General features: G+C 47.7%; 1 non-coding gene across 1 annotated transcript; it reads left to right on the plus strand.

Moving 5' to 3' along the window:
* Positions 1-14,552: 14,552 nt before the first annotated feature.
* Positions 14,553-14,624, plus strand: TRNAW-CCA (transfer RNA tryptophan (anticodon CCA)). The gene has a single exon. It is a non-coding gene; the product is annotated as a tRNA-Trp (tRNA).
* Positions 14,625-14,972: the final 348 nt, after the last annotated feature.

Raw genomic sequence — 14,972 nt, forward strand, 5'->3', positions numbered from 1 at the left:
TAGGGGAGGGATAAATTAGGAGTTTGGGATTAGTAGATACAAACGACTATATATAAAATAGATAAACAACAAGGTCCTACTGTATAGCACAGGGAACTATATTCAATATCCTGTAATTCACCATAATGGAAAAGAATGTGAAAAAGAATATGTGTATATAGGTATAACTGAATCATTTTGCTGTATACCAGAAACTAACACAACATTGTAAATCAACTATACTTTTAAAAAAGAAGAAGAAATGACCTATCAAGCTATGAAGAGACATGGAGAACTTATACTCTAATAAAGGTGTTAAAAAAATTATTTTAAAAAAGAGACACGGAGGAAACTTAAATGCATATTAAATGTATATGACTTATGAAAAGACATGGCAGACACTTAAATGCGTGGTGGAAACTTAAATGCATATTCTTGCAGATTGGAAAGAAGCCAATCTGAAAAGGCTACATACTGTGACTCCAACCATATGGCATTCTGGAAAAGGCAAAACTATGGAGACAAAAAGATCAGTGGTTGCCACGGGTGGGAGAGGGGAGAGATGAATAGGCAGAGCACAGAGGATTTTTTTTTTTAAATTTTACTTATTTATTTATGGCTGTGTTGGGTCTTCGTTTCTGTGCGAGGGCTTTCTCTAGTTGCGGCAAGCGGGGGCCACTCTTCATCGCGGTGCGCGGGCCTCTCACTATCGCGGCCTCTCTTGTTGCGGAGCACAGGCTCCAGACGCGCAGGCTCAGTAGTTGTGGTTCACGGGCCTGGTTGCTCCGCGGCATGTGGGATCTTCCCAGACCAGGGCTCGAACCCCTGTCCCCTGCATTGGCAGGCGGATTCTCAACCACTGCGCCACCAGAGAAGCCCCACAGAGGATTTTAAGGGCAGTGAAAGTACTCTGTATGATATTATAATGATGGATATATGTCATTATACATTTGTCCCAACCCATAGAATATACACCGAGTGAACTCGAAGATAAACTATGTACTTTAGGTGCTTATGATGTGTCAGTGTAGGTTCATTCTTCGTAAAAACTGTACCATTCTGGTGAGTGATGTTGATAACGGGGGAGGCTATGCATGTGGGGGGAGGAGGTATACTGCAAATCTCTGTACTTCCCTCTCAATTTTGTTGTAAACCTAAAACTGCTCTAAAAATGGCTTTAAAAAGATGCATCAAGTACCAGCCACAGGCTGTAGCTGGTATCATCTCTCTAGAAACAAGTTGAGCTGCGACATAGAAGCCATGGTTTTCTTACTGAGTTACCTGCCTGGGTTTTGTAGGAAGGCTCTGTTCTCTGTATTTTTTCTTTCTGGTTCTTAAATTATTTCTTTATATAACTTCACCTCCTTGTCTTTACTCATTTTCGTCCCATTCTTCATTATATGGAATGACTTCCTTTGGAGAGCCTTTTGCGTGTTTTTATCCCCAAAAGATTTTTTCTTCTTTGACTTCCATTAATATTCTGACAATGTTGTAAAAACTTATTGCCTCTTTATGGAGGTATTTTGAACAAACTGCGGTTCCAACGTTCAGCCAGTTGATATCTTCTTTTTAAGGAGAGGAAAGTCTCTAAGAATAAAATAGACTCCTGGAAAACTTGAAGAAATTCTGGCACAGGATAGAGTCATCCCTCACCCTAGCATAGCCATTAGCTTGAGTCCATCTTACCAGGTTTCCTTAACAGAAAAATCTGCACTTTCCACACCTCTGATGCCTGGGACTCTCTTCTAAGCCATGCCCTGACGCTCTGATGATTCTTAGCCAACACTGGATCCAAGAGGCTTCCTCTCTGCGCCTGTCAAAACTATTCTAAGACCTAGTTTCTCATTCTCTATTCTACTCTCTCTCTGTGACCCTCATTTCCTTCACACACAATTATCTACAATACTGGATTTTTTTAAACGTGGCACAATATCACTTGATATAAAATGATTGCATGAAACAACACACATTTGCAAAGTCTATACAGGCAAAGAGAATGACTGTCACAGACTGGATGACTTTTGAGCTGTTTTTTGTTCATTTAATCTCAAACATTAAGTATTCTCCAGCGGCTCAGAAGTCACCATTGGGCCACCTTCCTCTCCTGAAAAGGGGACTGTGCCTTACTTGCGGGGCTTCACATCAAGGCACCGACACACCTAGTGTCTCAACCATACAACGGATCATCTCCCTGAACGCCCCATTCCCAGCCCGGTTTCCAGGACGCAGCAGCTCCCCCTGGTGGCCCCAGACGGATATGCACAGGAGGCCGGGAGCTGCAGGTGTTACCCCGACAGAAAACCTGTTACTGAGTCAGGCTGGACCCCGGAGATGCGAGTGCGGGATGCAGCAGCCCCAGCCCTGGACAGAGATGGGGGACAAGGCGAAGGAGGGGACAGTGGGCGCAGGAAAGCCAAGACGTGAGTCTGTGCCTGTAAAACGGGATACGGGATTGAGGTAAGAACAGATTCCTTAGCAGGGTCAGCTTTACAGAGCTTCTGGAAGGAAGGGATCAGCAGAAGGCCCAGAGCCAGAGACCAGTCCCTCTGCGCCCAGACCCTCTCTGTCCAGTATCTGGCCTGCACCTGTGCTTTTATCGTTGCCCTCCCCAAACCTGACCAATCGGAGATCAAGGCTTCCACCATATCACCATGGGACCCTCTGTTCCCCGTCTCCCATCTTGACTCCATCGGTTGAAAGCCCTCTAGAACTGCCCCGTCCTTGTCCCTGCCCCTCAGCGCCCTATCCCGCCACATCCTGCCCCTTGCACCTTCTGCCTCAGTCTCCTGGTCCTGCCTGCTCTCTCCCCGTGCAGAACTGGGAGATGTCCCACATTTCCCAGAGAAATCGCAGCGGCTCAGAGACAGCGACTAGCGGTGATCACGATGTCCGGAGGAAGAGAGAAGATCCGGTGCTCCCCAGGGCCACGCTTCCTCCTGGGGCTGGAAGATTTCCAGAGAGGCCAGGGCGCATGGTCGAGCCTGAGTAGGGAAGCCAGCAGAAGCTCTACCTGGCATTGCCCTTCGGGTCTGGGAGACCTCCTCTTCCCAGGACGCTGACCCCACCCCTTCCCAACTCCACAGGCAGTTTCCATGGTGACAGTAAACAAGCCTCAGCACAGCCCTGTCCCCCTACCTTCACCTGCGCAAATGAGGTGACCCAGAATGACAATGTAGATGCTCAAATGGACAGAGGAACTGGAGCCTCGAGAAAGGAAGCCCACGTGGGGGCGAGGCCCTTGGATGGGTGGCCTGGGGTTGTGGGCACAGAGACCTGAGGCTCTGCTGGGAGGGACGGCAGACCCCAGGAACGGGCAGCAGCTCCTGGGAGAAGCAGGAATCAGTGTCCAAGGAGAAGTGCAGACGGAGCCTAGACGTACCTGTGGCCACGTACGGCAGAGCTGAGGAAGGCGCCAGGGGCGTCATTCACAGCCGAAGCATCTCAGCCTCAGAGGAGCAGTCCAGAGACTAATCCACTCAGGAGGGCAGCTTTTGTTTTTAAGAACTGAGACGCTGAGAAATGGCTCTGGGCAGAAACGTCATCGTCCTGTCTCGTGTTCTCAAGCCACTCTAACCCCCACCCCCGCCCCCCAAAGCAGTCTCATCAAGTGACTGATTACTAGAAAGTTGCAAACAGTTCACACTGGTCTCTGTAGATCCTCTCTCAAAACCACCGAGTTTTGTACAGACATAGAAAACCATCTTATGGTTACCAAAGGAGAAAGCAGGGAAGAGGAATAAATTAGGAGTTTGGGATTAACAGATACACACTTCTATATATGAAATCAACAACAGTGACCTACTCTATAGCACAGGGAACTATATTCAATAGTTGTAATAACCAATAATGGAAAAGAATCTGAAAAAGAATATATATAGTACACCTGAAACTAACACAATATTGGAAATCAACTATACTTCAATTTTAAAAATTGGGGGAAAAAACTCATTGGGTTTTGTAATTAGAAGTGAAGTCCTGGGAAGGGATAGGAGAGATGAGGGTCTAAAGCAAGCCCCGCCAAGTGGCTAATGGGTTAGCTCAATATGTCCCCAGCTCTCTGATCCCATTCCTGTGGGAAAAAATTAAAAGAATTTTTTTCTTGCTGTCCAGCAACACGACCTGCCTGCTGTTGTCTGCTCTGGGTCTCCCTCACCTGGGAGCTTCCTGCAGCTTCTCCACGCAGGTCAGGAACAGGGTGGAGGCAGCCAGGACGGAAGGGGCTCCCTGGGTCTAAGCAGACACAGGTACCGGCATACTGATGTACCAGTTAACTGATGTCTGCAATTTTCTTTGAAGTGGATAAAAATAAGATGGGTTGATGGATGGGGGATGGATAGATGGATATGTGATAAAGTAAGTACCTTAAAATATTAATGATAGAATGTTTGGGGGATACAGGTATCAACTGTAAAATTCTTTCAGCCGTCCATTAGATTTCAAAATCTTCATTATTATTATTATTTTTTTTTAATTTTATTTATTTATTTATTTATTTATTTATTTATTTATTTATTTATTTATGGCTGTGTTGGGTCTTAGTTTCTGTGTGAGGGCTTTCTCTGGTTGCGGCAAGTGGGGGCCACTCTTCATCGCGGTGCGCGGGCCTCTCACTATCGTGGCCTCTCCCGTTGCGGAGCACAGGCTCCAGACGCGCAGGCTCAGCAATTGTGGCTCACGGGCTTAGTCGCTCCGCAGCATGTGGGATCTTCCCAGACCAGGGCTCGAACCCGTGTCCCCTGCATTGGCAGGCAGATTCTCAACCACTGCGCCACCAGGGAAGCCCAAAATCTTCATTATTATTGAGGGACTTCCCTGGTGGCGCAGTGGCTAAGAATCCGCCTGCCAATCCAGGGGACACGGGTTCGAGCCCTGGTCCGGGAAGATCCCACATGCCGCGGAGCAACTAAGCCCGTGCACCACAACTACGGAGCCTACGCTCTAGAGCCCGCGAGCCACAACTACTGAGCCCACGTGCCACCACTACTGAAGCCCGCGCTCCTAGAGTCCGTGCTGTGCAACAAGAGAAGCCACCGCAATGAAAGCCTGCCTGCCGCAACGAAGAGTAGCCCCCTCTCACCGCTACTAGAGAAAGCCCGCGCGCAGCGATGAAGACCCCACGCAGCCAAAAATAAATAAATAAAATAAATAAATTTATTTTAAAAAATAAATAAATAAACACTGGGGGAAACTTTATGAGGTCCTTCCTCCTTTCATGTTTTGTGGAGGTCCCCATGCAAAGAGATGTGAAGTTTCAGGGTAGCTGGATCTGGTGGGATGCCACGACAATGGGGGGAGGAGCCTTCAAAGCAAGAAGACTGTAATGAACCATCACCCAGCTTCCTTGAGGGACTGCCAGAAACCTCTCACCCTCAGTACCGGGACAGGTGGAAGGATGCCTCCCACAGCTCAGAGGGGAGCCACGGAGCACAAGGAGGGTGGATCTCACCCCACGGAAGACACACACTGCTCCCTGAGTGTCTGGTTGGGGTACGTGTTACTGTCACAGGTGGGACAAGCTTTGTGCTGGCAACTCCCCCGTGGAGAAGTCATTAGCGGGGACTCACGTGTTCGTTTGTCTGCTCTGATGGAGAAGAAAACAGCACCAAACAAGGCTAACTGCACAGCACGCTGTTCTTTTTCTCCTCCTGCAGACCCAGAACCCGATGACGGTGCTCGCTCGGGCTCTGATTTGTTGCAAGGTTCTACCTACATCTTCCTCTCTGGCTGGTGCCCCATTCAGTAAGCACCTGTCGTGATTCAGCCTCCTCCAGGTTCATCCAGCGCCTGCCCACCTGACCTCTCCCATCTCCTCTGGGTTGGAAAGAGGTCTGCAGCTTTTTCAACACTGTAAACTACCTGCTGTGAGAAATACCTGGCATCCTTCCCTTCTGAGGTTCTCTTTGGCACTCTGGTGTTCTGTAAACAGATTTTACTGCCCACGGCACCTTCCCACACTCACTTCTCTTTCTCTTGTCAGCCTGAGCTGCTGAAGCTTTCGGAGATTTCCCATCACGCGAGAATCACTGAACTCGCGGTGTTCACTCTGGCGGTGGCTTTCTGTTGCCACAACTCCACCAGCACCGAAATATGGGTATTTCCTTCCGAACCCAACGGGGCTCAGCTCCGTGTTTCTCTGCTTTTTTCTTCAGCTTCCTCAAGGGGAGAGAAGGTAGCCCTGGGTGAGAAATGGGAGACCAGAGTCTATGCCTGAGACTCAGAAGAAGAGCTGCGGGTCTGAGTGGTCACCTCGGTAGAGTCATCTTTAAAGCGCTGCTGGAAGGAAGGGGCGGGAGAGAGGGAGCCTCCTCTGGGCTCCAAGACTCTGCCTGTGGCCCTGGCAACCAGGCTTTTATGCCCACCCCACGTCCGCCCCGCCAATCCCCACTGAAGCTCGGGGCGCGTCGCAATGGGGCGTGGTGCCTGTCCCCACCCCCACCTGACTCCCTCGGGGAAGTCATCCCGGAGCAGTGCCTCCGGGACCCCTGCGGCGGAGGGTCCTTACCCTCCTTCATCCTACCCCTATTCTCTGCCCAGGAGAGTCAGGATACATCCCAGAGTTTATTGGTGAATTTATTGGAGCTCAGAGACGGTGGCTTGTTCCAGGATCACACCCCCAGCTGGAAGCGGACAGCGCATCGAACCCAGGATCCCCCAGCAGCAGCAGGGGGCAGGCGGCAGCAGGGGTCGTACAAACCCAGGAGGAAGGCTGCTTAGGTTCTGGTGGTCGTTGGGCGGGACCCCCGGACGCCCCGCCCCCGAAAAGCCCCGCCCTGCGCGCATGGTATCTCTGGTGACGGTAAACAAGCCTCAACAAGCCCCTTCTTAGTTTCTTAATTTGTTCATTAAGGCTTTGTTTTCATAAGTGTTTATTTCTCCCCGTTTGTCATTCGTCGGCCTTTATTACACAACTTTTTTCTTTTTTCTGGTTTGTTGGTGTTTCTGTACTTTGTATTTGACTTCTATTTTGGCAACAGGCAATACAGTTATTTAGTTAAGCTTGGAGTGGTGTTTGGTAACGAAAAATAGAAGGCGACAGAAGTTTCAGCTGGGTGTGCTGTGTCAAGAATAAAGATTGATGGGGAGAACATTTCCTTGAAAAATGCCCTTTAATGTTTATTGCCCATGATGTTGGGGATGATCTGATTTAGGAATAACTGCTAAGAAGGAAATCTAAGACAGCAGGAAATGAAGCATGAAAACTCAGGGACTGACTCTTACTCCCTGAGATAGTACGGAATGTTGTGGGGTTTGCTCTTGAAAATTACTAACGTTAGCGACTACTGCAATCATACAGCCCCCGTGGAGTGAATAATTAATAAATTCATGAGAATTGAAAGCCAGGTTTTACCCTGGACCTCTGAACCCTCTCTTCGTTCCCAAAGCGCTCTCCATCAAGAAATCTGCGTGGGTAGGCAAGAGGTCGAGTCAATTTAAAAGTGTTAACAAAAATGTTTACCTTTTTATTTCTGCAAGCCCCTCCTCAAAACCAATCCATCTAAGACACACCCAGCTTCTTCCCCTCCCAGATGTAAAGGCAGTGCCACATTTCTTAATTCAGAGGTGCCACTTGCAGTGTTCCTTCATGTTTGTCCCCTTCTTAGTGGTGATGAGGCAAACGAAATCATTTGATCATAAGATGTCATAAGGTGTGTGATATTATGTTGAGCATCCCAATGGGAAACAGCTGGGAGAGTGAGTGCCTCATTTAACATGAAGACTTATTATAAAAATCTGCATGTATGGTAGAGCAGTGTACTAGTGGTCTTCAGGGCCCTTAATTCAGAATTTGATGTGGTCAAGACCATTCCCTACTATGTCTTGGTCCTTACCTTTCCACCCCAGTGTTTGAACTATGAACTCTAAGATACCAGAATAATCTGTTTAGCACACACCGCCCCCCAAGTAAAATGCCTGCCTACACATCAATGATTCCCAAATTGTTTCCACTTAGAAATGTTTTCTGTGTTAGGAAAAGTCAGGGACTGGATTGGCCCCAGACTGGCAGACTTTTCTCAGAAACTCTGCAGTGTTAAACCTACAGCTGAGGGATGGGGTAGTTGAAGAAAGTCCTTTGATGGAGAGAAGCCTGAGGTTTTATCAGAGCTTCCAGCTTTCAGAATTTCTGCATTTGAATTAAGTGATTAAAGTCAACTAGTGGATTTGGGAACACATGCTAAATGAGGTCAAGTGACACTAAGCCAGAGACAGCCCCTAGGCCACGGTAAAACATCCACAGAAAACTATCAGAACAGGAATATTCTAGGAACCCACACTAAACTGCCTTGACAACCTTCCATCCTGGCTCAAAGCTTCCTACAGAATATCACATACAACTTGATAATCCATTGAATGGCTACAGCTGCACCTACCTCCACGTATGGGTTCCTTTTACTGGGTGGGCGTGGGTAGATGTGGACACCAGCCTCCAGCTCCATCTCATCGCTGGGAGGGGGATGAGAGGGGCTCATTCACTCCTACTAAGTGGCAAAGCACAGGGGCCTCCACCCTGAATGTGCTTATAAAGACCCATTAAAAATCATTTTAAAAAAAGACCTGTCAAAAGCTGAAAACTTTTCTGGACTGAAATTCAGTTGGCATTTCAGGCACACTGGTCATAGTTGTTATGGGGAATGAGATTTATGCCTTCCCATCCACCGCTACTAATAGGTCTTTGCACTTGAGCTGATTGTCTCTGAGGAAAGTTCAAGGATTCACTGGAAGCTGATCACCACAGTCCTAAATTTTCCGAGTTGCTAACACCAGGTGGAGCCTTTGATTCCACAGTTGTTTGCTGACTGCAAAGTTCACTTCATTTTGAAAAACTGGGAATGCTGTCCTGGGATTATTGATAGATGGGGCTGTACTGTGGGCCAGGAGAGCTGGACTCCAGTTGTCCATTCTGCCATCACCCATGAACTTGGACTTTACGTCTCCGGATTGAAGTTTTCTATTCCTACTGGGTGAACGATGCAAGGGTTGGTGAATTGTGCCTCATGATGACAGGGAGAGTTATGGTCCAGGATCACAAAAGTGGTGACCAGCCAGTCATCCCCCTGGTAACTTTTCCGAGCCCTGCTTAAAACCCTAAAGTCAGAAGGATCATGAGGCTGGGAGTTCACCATGGTTATTCAGGCTGAAAATCAAGGTCAAGCAGACTGGTCCCTTTCTGCTTCAGGGGAAGTTTCCATCCTCCCTGAGAGGTCTTGGGAACCTGCGGTGCCCCTTGACAGGTGTCCCTCCACATCCGAACTCCGCACCTGGCACTCTGTCCCCAGCGGGTGGGGCCGGACCACTGCAGCCAGGATGATGGGCAAGAAGGGAAAGTCCCTCCAGCCTCGCCTGCCCTTAACCGAGTCAGTAAACAAAGGACAGCCATAGGGGACACCTCAGGTCTCTTCACCTGGCCAGACCAGGGTCAAGCTCAATTCGGTCGTCTTTCTCGCTGATTCTGCCCTATGCATTGGCTGTGGTTTGGCCGCACACCGTGGTTTCCCCGGCGCTGCAGCTGGGAAGCCACCTGGGCGGCGCTGGTGTCTAGACGCCCCGCCCGGTGACTCCCCTGCCCACTCCGGTCTCTCTCGGGCAACCACGGGCAGCATATTAGACCGAGGGTCTCGCACCACCCATTTGCAGAACTCCTTACTCACCCACCCCCTTAGCGATTTGACTTCTAGGGTCACTGTGATGGGTGTAAACAAACACGGTTTCTGGAGACTGAAGTCGTCGGCATCTCGCGCCTTCACCCTGCCTGGGGTTCGCTCCCCAGCACGGTTCTGGCTTGGTCAAAGTGGCCCCCTCCTCACTCTCATCCTCCGGGCTTTTTAGCCATTTGAAGTCTGAGACTTCGTTGAGATCCTTGGGGCCCCGAGACCTCTAATCATTTGCTTTATCGGAGTCACCCGCCTATTTCCTGCTAGAGAGACAGCTGCTAGACGGTTCTATCACTCCCTAGGCCCCGCATCAAGGCATGACCGCCGATTTGCACTTCAGGGGCGCTCGTGACCTCCACGGAGTTGACTGACCACCTTTCTAGTCCTAACACCCGGCGCTTCTGCTTCACCTCCCGGGCGTGGTGAGCGATGCTTCAGCGGCGCGCCCTGGACCGCCCGGATTGGGGCGGGGAGGCCGGGATCCCACCTCCGCCCGCCAGCGCGCTGCCCTTCACCTTGGCGGCCCCTCCGCGGCTTTTGTGTACCTGTCAACGTTTCAAGACCAGCCAGGTGCGGAGGACACATCGCCACCAAACCTACTCCCTACTCTCAACACCGGCCACTCGGGCCCACAGGTGACAGTCTCCGCCCCCCCCCCGCCCCGCCAGGTGCCCCAGGATGGGGGTAGGAAAGAGGGCAGCGGGAGGGAACCCCCCCCCCGCCAGACTTCCGCACCGGTGGCTGGGATGAGAGCCGGAGTGGATACTTGGGTACTGAAAATCAATAAATGAATGTTTCTCTAATAAAATTAATTTCCCTAAAACCCCGACATCTATAATCAACCTCCTCTATGTTCTTCTAGCTTCTATTCCTCCTTTCACCTGATACTCTTGCCTAATAATTCATTGAGAAATAGATCTCATTAGGCGAGAGAGGAATCGTCCTCCTGTCACCCGATAAAATAATATGCACAGGTTTCCTTCTTTGCTGCATTATATCCTTCTTTGTTGCATTATAGGAGGACATCTGTCCCCCTCTCTCGCTAGAAAAGCCAAACCCGAAATAAAAGATTTAGATTGCATCCAGTCTCACTGTGAAAGGGATTTGCTCTGTTAGTTACATCTTTCTTTCTGGCCTCTTCAAATTCTACCTTTTCAATTAAGCCTCTCTTCAGCATGCTAACATAGGCTTTTCTATCATCTTAAACATTCTATTTTGCCACATTGCCCTCTTCAAGACTCCTATTTCTCTGGGTTACTTTGGAGTTAAACTTCTAATTTTTAATTTTTTTAATCGAAGTGTAGTTGATTTACAATGTTTCAGGTGTGCAGCAAAGGGATTCAGTTATACAAACACGTATCTATTCTTTTTCAGACTCTTTTCCGTTATAGGGTATTACAAGATATTGAACATGGTTCCCTGTGCTATACAGCAGGTCCTTGTTGTTTATCTGTTTTATGTATAGTATGTATCTGTTAATCCCAAACTCCAAATGGAGTTAAATTTCAAAAAGTGCTAGTCAACACACACTCAGAATTCTCACCTAACAGTCACTTTTTATTCCACTACACTTTTACTTCTCCCACGCAATCACTCCAAAACATTGGTCTTGCCGTGGTCACCACTGACGTCCAGAGTGAAAATCCACTGGGCAGTCTAGTTACCACCTTACTGGACGTTCTAGCAGCTGTCCAAGTAAATGCTCCTCTTGGCTCCTTAGAACATGCCTGGCTGAGCTCCTTTTATTCCTATTTCTCTCTTTTTTTTTAAAGTAATTTTATTTTTTAAAAAATATATATTTATTTATTTATTTTGGCTGCCTCGGGTCTTTGTTGCTCCGTGCTGGCTTTCTTTAGTTGCAGTGGTCAGGGCCTACTCTTCGTTGCGGTGCACGGACTTATTACGGTGGCTTCTCTTGTTGCGGAACACGGGCTCTAGGCGCGCAGGCTTCAGTAGTTGTGGCTCGTGGGCTCTAGAGTGCAGGCTCAGTAGTTGTGGCTCACGGGCTCTAGAACACAGGCTCAGTAGTTATGGTTCACGGGCTTAGTTGCTCCACGGTATATGGGATCTTCGTGGACCAGGGCTTGAGCCCATGTCCCCTGCATTGGCAGGCAGGTTCTTAACCACTGCGCCACCGGGGAAGTCCCTCCTCTCTCTCTTAATGTTCCTTCACAGAAATTTTCACCAGCAAATATTCCCCTACCTGAATTTTAAATTTTGAAATGTGTCATAGTTCAATCCTGGGTCCTTTCTTCTTTTCTTCTCTACACATTTCTTTCTTTTTTTTTTTTTTTTTTTTTTTTTTTTACATTGAGTCACCTCATTTTTTTCTAAGGCTTTACATATCGACTCTGGTAATAAGCCTCAAATTTCTACCTCCTGCCAGAATTAGGTATACAACTGCCTAGTTGATTTTCTGATTTGGATGCCTCCTAGACATCACATATTAAAAAATAATCCAGGGCTTCCCTGGTGGTGCAGTGGTTGAGAATCTGCCTGCTAATGCAGGGGACACGGGTTCGAGCCCTGGTCTGGGAAGATCCCACATGCCGCGGGGCAGCTGGGCCCGTGAGCCACAATTACTGAGCCTGCGTGTCTGGAGCCTGTGCTCCGCAACAAGAGAGGCCACGATAGTGAGAGGCCGGCGCACCGCGATGAAGAGTGGCCCCCGCTCGCCGCAACTAGAGAAAGCCCTCGCACAGAAACGAAGACCCAACACCGCCAAAAATAAATAAATAAATAAATTTTTTAAAAAATCTAACATCAAAATCTTGTTCTTTCCCCTCATTCTATCTTTATTCTAAGATCTCCCATCATTTTAAATAAATTGTACCACTGTTCACCTAGTTACTCTATTCCAAACTCCAGAGGCATTTCCTCACCATTTATCTCCTTGCATCATGAACAATCCAATATAAGTCTTGTGCATTGTTCCTCCAAAATAAAACTCCAAACAGTGCATCTCTTTAATTTTTACTACTACCCTAGTAGTGTTAACCTTCTTTCTTCCCTGGACTATCCCAATAACCAATTGGGATGGGCAAGGATTAGGCTATGTATCTGGAGGTTTTGGCTTCAGCGAAATTTGCGGGCAGGGTGGACGTTTTATTTTATTTTTATATCTGGCCGTGCCGCGAGGCTTTACGGGATCTTAGTTCCCCAACCAGGGATTGAACCCGGGCCCCCTGCAGTAGAAGCACGGAGGCTCAACCACTGAACAGCCAGGGAATTCCCTGTTCTGTTATCTTTAAATCGACCCTCATTAAAAAGAAAAAATACATACATGTATAATATATATTACCTCTCTATATATCTTAGTAGGAGATGTATCTAGAGATCCTTTACAACCAGTAACTCTATATCTCTAATATAAAGGGACACTAGTACCACTTGCTATAATTTGAAAATAAAATACGTTCTTGAAACAACAAGTATTTTTCTTCGTGTTGCAACTTTAACTGCGTCCGTTCAACCTCTGAGAAATACCGAGGAGTCTGAAGGCCTGTTCTTCAGCCGCTGCAGCAAATTCACTGCAGGACATACAGTGGAAGCCTTGCCATGGGTGTTCTTTTATAAATGACATGGGCTCTTCTAAACGTCTTCCAGGAGGCCTGGATATGGGGGAGGAGGAGTGATGCCCTTCTGGAACCCAGTATAGAACCAGAGGCCCTCGAGTCTTCAGTCTAAAGTGTCCTCAACCAGGCTAGTCTGACTGCCTAAGGATGTGACACACAAATGAGGGAATATCTAAACTATTCTTTGTTCCCAACTCAAAGTCATCATTCTGTCTGAAAACTCAGAAATGGAAGGTCCCGGGTTACGCCAGCAAGGAAATGGAGAGATCAGCCTTCTACGTCATCCAGGAGGCCTTTGTGATGCCCAAGTCGGGGACTCTGGCTGTCACACGACTCCCTGTGTCCAGAGCCTCCCGGATGCCGGCTCCTCCCCACTCTACTCTGCCTAGCGAACAAAGCGCGAAATCTGTTATCCCTGGGCAACCTCAACAGCCCAACCACAAAGCATTGATCTCCCCTCCCCCACCCCTCTGTTCTTTAACCTGAAAGATCACGTGGGGCGGCAAGATGTACAGAGCAGGGTGCCTGCAGGCGCTCAGCACTCCTTATTGTAGTGCTTTTTGTTTTGTTTTGTGTCTGATGAGATTCTACAATGAATATGTTATTTTAAATTTTTTTTTAAAATTTTTATTGAAATACAGTTGTTTTACAATGTGTTAGTTTCAGGTGTACAGCAAAGTGATTCAGTTATATATTATATATATATACACACACAAATATATAAATATATATATTCTTTTTTAGATTCTTTTCCATTATAGGTTATTACAAGATATTGAGTATAGTTTCCTGTGCTATACAGTAGGTGCTTGTTTATTTTATGTATAGTAGTGTGGATATGTTAATCCCAAACTCCTAATTTATCCCTCTCCCCTGAATATGTTATTTTTTAAAGAAAAAAGAAAAAAAAAAAACCTTCTAAGCACCCTTTTGGTAAAGGGAAATAGTGTTCCTCCGTAGGTGTGACCCACGTGCAAATCCTCCCCGCGCTCCGCGTCCAGAAGCATTGGGACAAGAGAACCCGGAGAGCTGATCACCCCACCCTGCCTTCCCTGTGAGCTGAGCTTCTCATTTTCCAGTCTGTTCCCATACATCGTTCCTTTAAAGCCTCCGTAGGGGAAGTGGGGTTCCCGAATTACCAGGGCGAGTATTCCCTGAGCCCTCAGCTTCCCACCTGTGTCATTTACATTTACATCTCGCTTTGAATAGCCTCGTTATAAAAGGGACAAAGAACTCACAGTCAATCCCGAGCCGTAGTGAGAGCAGTAAAAGAAAAAAATACTGGACGCTGCACCTGACAACCGCTGAAATTGTCCCTCTAAGGCATAAAAAATAGGGCCATTCCCAAGACCTCGTGGCGCAACGGTAGCGCGTCTGACTCCAGATCAGAAGGTTGCGTGTTCAAATCACGTCGGGGTCAAGGTTGTGTCTTTTTCTCTTGCCCCAAGGGATAAATTCAGTAGTGAACAAAAGTAAAGAAGCGTCTGTCTGCGGGCTCCCAGCCGTGGATTTTCTCTTACCTTTTCTTTAGTCCAGAGAAACTTCTTGTGAACAACTCAGCAATGGACAGGCACTTAACTGAAAGGTAAGGATGATCTGAAAGGGAAGAAAAATCCAGGTGAGCCAAAATTTAGGTCGTTCCGTCCTTTTCCTTATCAGGACTAAGCTTCAGGTAGGACATCAGACGACTTCAGATAGGACATTAAAACGGCATGAGGAGACTTCGTTAACGAATTCACTCTGATGTGGACGTCGTTTTATTGGGTCC

Source organism: Balaenoptera acutorostrata, chromosome 15 (assembly GCF_949987535.1).
Source record: "Balaenoptera acutorostrata chromosome 15, mBalAcu1.1, whole genome shotgun sequence".
In the NCBI taxonomy this organism is placed as follows: Eukaryota; Metazoa; Chordata; class Mammalia; order Artiodactyla; family Balaenopteridae; genus Balaenoptera; species Balaenoptera acutorostrata.